Source organism: Photinus pyralis, unplaced genomic scaffold (assembly GCF_008802855.1).
Source record: "Photinus pyralis isolate 1611_PpyrPB1 unplaced genomic scaffold, Ppyr1.3 Ppyr1.4_LG4, whole genome shotgun sequence".
Classification (NCBI taxonomy): domain Eukaryota; kingdom Metazoa; phylum Arthropoda; class Insecta; order Coleoptera; family Lampyridae; genus Photinus; species Photinus pyralis.
Window position 1 is genome coordinate 23,572,050 of NW_022170511.1, and position 6,847 is coordinate 23,578,896.

Below are 6,847 nucleotides of genomic sequence, written 5' to 3' on the forward strand. Positions count from 1 at the left end.
ACCCCACAAAAATACATGAAATTAAATCAAAATAAGCAACAAAAATGCAAGAAAACATCTCAAAATCGAATAAACATACATAAAAAATCAGCAATCCGATCAATTCATTTAAACAATTATAAAAACAAACATTAAATCTAAAACACAGTTGAAACACATAAATCGATCAAGTAACAATAAAATTTAACTTTATGTACCAGACACGTCAAAAACATAGCTATACACTCGCAATGACTTCAATCTCATTATATCCGAAAAAAGACATGTGAAGAATGGCAAAAAAAGTGATTTATGTCAAATCCATTATCGCCCAAAGCAAAACCACAAAGTAGACAGGATGTTACCTTGGAGACCTCCTTTCGTTTATTCTAAGACACAAGAGCTGCAGCCGCACGCGAAATAAAGCAAAACAATATTTACAGCGAAGATTATGGTAAATAAATGGTTAAATATACAATATAAAGATATAATACCGCTACCTATTTGGTTGAGAGTGCAGGAATCCTCAGACTTTTTAAAGATATGACTCTTTCACTTTTGAAATTTATCAAATCTTATACCAATATAGATAGAAAAAGCTAAAAAACTGCTGTTCTGAATATTAGTTTCGTACTTTTTCCATACTGCGATCTTTCAAATCTTCCTTACTGTTTTTCAATTTTATAAAAATTCGCATACAAATAGCGCAGTATTACATTCGCCACTGTTAATAATTAAGAACGACTTCGTTTCCTAGCCAAATCAAGTGCAGTATGGCCATCTATCAGAAACCCACTCGATTCAACAATAGCTTATTCGTGCTTCTCACGCTGCTCCTTGACATCACAAATGAATAATTTATTCACAGTTTTGTACGTAAAAACATTAAGTTGTTTCCTCTTCCGTCAGACTGGCGCTGATAACTTTTCTCAGCAGTAACCTATCACCCTTATACTTCCTTATCAAACGGCTCACAAAAATATAATCGACAAATCATTAGAATTAATTGACTTCAAATTGCAAATTACAAGTTTTGAAATGCTGCACAGCCCTTTAATCCTTTAATAAACATTCGTTATACATTGAGAATAGATAAATTTCTGCATAAGAAGAGGTTATTATGAAGAAGTATGCAGTATATACAGACTTTCATTAAGATTAAATGGTGCATTTCCAGTTTAACCAGAAGTAATTGCATTTCATTGCGCTTTGTTACTCCTTAAATTATACACATATTACGCAAATTTGAAAAACGATGATTGTAACATAATGAAATAATTGACCGTTCTGAGACTTTTGACTTTACACCCTTACCTTTTCAGTTTTATACAGCCTACCATACACACCTAAACGAGAGGATTTTTGAATTATTTATTATATTTCCCACTCTTCCTATCTCCCAAATTGTCAAATAAGACTCATATGTGATCATTCCATTACCAATTATGGAACAACTTCCTAAAAATTATACAAGGGTGCTCAAGAATGCGACATTTCTTAAATGGAAACTCTTTTTGAAATATTGCTCCTTACACTAAAAAAGTACGGATAGTTTCTAGTACGTACTTATCATGTCCCATACATTCTCCTTCATCCAACCCCTTCCCCCCTTTATTCCTCCATACACAGTCCTTCACTTCTCCTTGTCTTCCTTGCCAGCTTCTCCTCTCCAACTGCATTCTGCTTACCGACATATCCCTCTTCCCTTATTTACATGTCCAAACCTATACAATTCTGCGCTTCTATCCTTCTTGAGACTTCATCATTATGTCGCCCAATCTTTATATAATTATCATGTCACGAATCCTATTCTCTATTTTCCCATCGTCCAGTCAACCACTTTTCATTCTCCACCTGCATCTCTTCTCGTGGGCCTTCTTTATTTGCCAAATTCACTTCATAAAATCATGGCTGTCGCACTACTGATTTAAACATCCTTTTAATCTCTTCATATCCTTCTTCATTTTTTTCAATTCATCCAACTCTTGAATTCTGTTAATTCCTGCCTAGTTCCCACTTGCAGTAACTATGAGAGCGACTATTGAAATCTCCAGTTCCACCAATATCTGTTTCCCCAACTGCCGCCCCAATCTTTCCAGCTTTTCAACAGCTTTCTTGCTTTCTTGCATATTGTGCTCTCTCTTTCCATCCTACTTGCAAAAATGTAAACAAGTAAGGGGAACAACAGTACAGCATCACAGCAAATTTCTTTCTGTCGCGTTGCAATGATTTGTAAGTAACCCGTCAACCGAAAACCGAACCGAGACCATTCTACATACTCTCCGTTAGTCTTACCGAATGCATAAATTGTCTATGTAGCATCTCGAAAAAGTAAACTAATTCGAATCAAAAAAAAATTGTTTTGCGCCATGAGATGGAGTTCAAAGAAATATGTGTGCATGGCCAGTGCGAATTTCTTATTTGTGGACCCATTTTTTGGTTAAATGTTGTGAAAACGGATTTTTTTAAATGCGTTTTTTTTTCAAATTTACAACCAATTGCATGATTTCAAACTGGACTAGCCATTACCATATCAAATGTAATGTCACCGCTTTAGCCACTTCTGATTATGTATCTCAGGTGGATTAACTTGACATTTTAGTGTTCGCATATTCAAATGATTTCAAGAATAAGTCCCGCAAGGCCCGGCGTTTTCCGCTAAACAACGACACTAACTAAGATTCGTGAGGCGTGGCACAAGAGTGTAAAATGAGAGATCGGCTTCCAGTTTTATATTCAAGAATCTTCTGAATGCTCTTTGATGACTAGAATGGATTTCTTTTAAATTGGCATTTAATCCAAGATCTCTGCTTGAAACGACTTCTTGTAAAATTATCATACTCCAATTTTAAAATTAAGAAGATTAAGTTGAAATTTAAAGTGACTAAGTTCAAACTTAAATTTCGTGACTTGTAAATAATTTTCATGCACCTTTCAATCCTTAAATGTTGAAACTCTGGATTTCATAGTTTTTCTTTAATCCTATTTCTAACAAATGCGATTACTTTTTTAATTAAACATTCTCCTCTAATCCGATTTACCGTTAAGGGTGCATTTATGTCACAAAGAAGAATGCATACATTACATTGCAGAGATTTAGCATGTCAACATCCAACGTATTTTATTTCAGTAAAGCCGGCTGAAGGCAAATCTCTGCAGATCTAGACGTAAGTAAGCCGTAATTGCATGCTATTTGTAACAATGGGGGATGTGCCTGCATGTCGGAAATACGTTGTCACCTTTTCAGAATGTTATTATTTATACCTTTTTGCGGAACGTAGGCGGTCATGAAGATAATCTTATGTTTAAACACATCGTTATTATGTAGTAATGTCTGCTTCCCCCACAATTGCATAATTTGTGGTTAACCGCGTTCAATTGCTGCATTTTGTACTGCTCGTGCTTCAGAAGTTATTAACTGTTTAATTTATTTTATTCGCATCGTGATTTCATATACAAGCTAAGACTCAGACCTGCCAAAAGGATTATTGTGCTATATACGTCTTTTATGGACAACATGAGTTGAATTGAAAGCATAGGCTCCGTGCCTAAACTATATGGAAAGGAAGAATGATTGAATTAAAATCACAACTATTCAAAATAGTTGGAGAATCACAAATTGAAACTTGAACATAAAATCTCTATCTGGGTTATGTACAATGGATTCAACTAAACGCACAATTAATTAAATGGCAATGGCAATAAAAGAAAATATGTATTCCGAAACACATACGCAACCAAAAATTTGAAATAAAGCCCGTTTTTACATTTACCCCACACCCATCTGCTCGATTACAAATAATCAGGAAAAACTTAACTTCATCAGTTACGTTTTTTTTTAAATAATCCGTATTCTGGTCGTAACAATGGTTTCGCCCAAGGATACTATATAATATATAGCATCCTTGGGTTTTGCCATATTCAGGCGCAATGTGGCACTAACACAAAAACACTCCTAGGCAGGCTTCAGGATACGTCATTGCTTTTCTATTACACTGAACTCAACACTCGAGTTGGTTTGTTTCTTTCTTATGTCTGTTCAGACGGGAAATAACGTTCTTCAAATAACCAAAAAGGCCAATTACTACAAAATTAGCGTACAAAGACGTACACGCTCTTTTTCCCGTCGCGACAGTCGTCCTAGGCTAACCAGTTCTATTTCTCTCTTTAATTTCGTATTTATCAGAATTCCACTTCAACTAAACCATCACACTCCTACTTACGCCAATTCAATGTGACGCCAATAAGGAAAGCTTGAGATGTTCCCTCTAACAAAATTATGCGCAAAAGAAACCGTGCACCTGCATCCTTTGTTATCTGTATCAAACACACGTGCGTCTTCAATTCAATTAACTTTCGCGACAACTAATCACACACGACCAGATAGCACTTAAATGCACTCGACCAGATATGCCTTAATTTTAACCAACACAATTTTCATATTTTACAATTTAAATAGACAGAATAAATTATGCAATTATGAACAATTCTAAAATAGAAAAATAGACACTAAAATAACAAATTCCGATGAAATTATGTGCTTATTCGTAATGAAATCCTCCAGATTTAAATTAAATTAAAATATATGCATACACAAAGTGACCCGATTTTATCTTTATTATTTCAGCCGAAACGCCCACCTGTCGTTGTTTACACAATATATACCTAATTGTTATACACATAGATCGTCTCTTAACAATACTATTGTGTCTATTTATTACGAGCGTTCTTCCGTCCGAGATCTCGGCACTGGAAAGTCTCGTTTGAATATTTATATATCCGCCATTACTGGTCTGGAAACTAACTGGTTACACTGATGACCAATCGCTAATTGATTAATTTTAATTTTTACGCACTGGTCTCGCTGCGTGCTTAATCACAAATCTCCTCTATTCCTTGTTAATTAAAGAATGCCTCTCCAAAATGGCTTTTTATTCACGCAGACTGCCATCTTTAATCGTTAATTCGTTTGCTTAATTCTTGCCCTACGAATCAAACAAGAGCCAGGGCAATAAATCATTCCCAAATACGACTTGACACATGGTACGTTGCAGTTTCCACGACAATTAAATGACCTCATGCCGAAGTCGCAGTTGTAATCAAATGACTCTGGTTGAGGTAACTGAATATGATCCAAATCCCCGACACTGGAATTAAATAAATGTTTATTTTAATTGTACCAACTTTTTCGGGGTATTTAAACAATCCTCAGGGCTAATCGATCACTCGCTATATGTTAGCTATCGTTTTTGGTTGCATCTATATCTGAAGATCTGTGTGTAAAGAAATTGATTTATGTAACCACTGGACGTTTGCTTGCCTCTGGTTGCCAATGAGAGCCTCTGAATCTTACACTGGATCATACTTAATCTGGATTTTTCACTCGGGTTTGCAATAGTCACATGGGAAAAACAATTGAATATCGCGTAATCGACATGTTCATCAAAGTAAACATTTTTTAATTGAACTTTCCATATATTTCTATATATTATTAATTAAAAAAAAATCTATTTTGGATAAAATCTTTTTACACGGAGTTACAAAGGCTGGTGGCACGTCTTTGAATAGCTTTTTGGGATGCCCATTCCGATTTTGCAATTTTTTGTAAATTCCTATTACGAACGGGCGCACCCCTAATCGGGGGTGTTAACAAATTTTGAGTCAGACAAAATTTGGTATCTGGGGGTTTTTGAACATGAAAATCAAGAATATGAAATTAGTTTTGGAAAATTGGAAAAAATCCATGAAATTTGTTGTGTGCATACTTGATGAATTAGGGAACAAAATTGTGAAACAGTTTTTTTAAAAAACTTGTTAAAACAAAAGTTATACCTAGTCATTTGAAGATTGGTCCTTCGGGTCACACGAAAGTTCACAAAAAAAGGAAATATTTAAAAAAAAATTTTCTTACAACCTAATATTTAAAAAGTCAAGTTTGAGTGAATTGCTCAATTCTTCCAAAGTGTTTTCATTGTTCACGTAAAATGTTGTAAATTGAGCGACGCTCTTGAATTATGTAGAAACGAGGTTTTTAGAGATTACCTACTTACCGTTCGTTGGTTTCAATTTTTCCCTAAAAATGCTTGAGATGATTAAAACTTATATGTACCAAGGTACTCTACTTAATCCATTATGTGACAACACGCACGCCACAAATCGCAACCAGTTATTTGACATTAATATTTAGCACATCGCCATCGTTTACTTGACCTTGGTAAGAGACGAAAAATTCGAATCCACATTCCTAAAAAGCAAATAAATTTTATTCCTCATTTTGGTAACTAATCTTACACTTTAATTACAACGTTTTGGACTGCCTAATTAGAACGAAATGACTCGAAGGTCAAGGATTATGCAAATCCTTTTAAAACAAATTACATAAATATAAGTTTGTTAAACTCGACGTATAACCTTGCAGGGTTTTTATATTACCTATAATATTTGCAATCGTTTCTATTCTCACATAAACATTTTTGTAATTCTTTAAATGAAATAAAGTCGATTAATATATAACGTGGTTTTTTTGAAAGTATTGTGTGTAGCTCAATTAAGTATGAAGGTATGTGATTCAATTGAATCAACTGATTTATGGTTATATTCCAGAAAGTCCCTAAAAAATTCGAGCGACTTCATGACAAAATAGACGGGAGTCATACAAAAAGTAGCGTTGAACACTGCTTTTTTCCAAACTTCAGAAATATGTATAAACTCACTTAAAAATTGCTATTTTTTTTAATATGAATTACGGCGCGTTAACTGTCGAGGGCTTTGGCGCCACCTAGTTCATTATTACAGTTTCTCAAGGAGATTCGCAGCCTTTAGGTACTGTAGAAGATTATTTATGTTTTCTTTGTTTCTTATATTATCA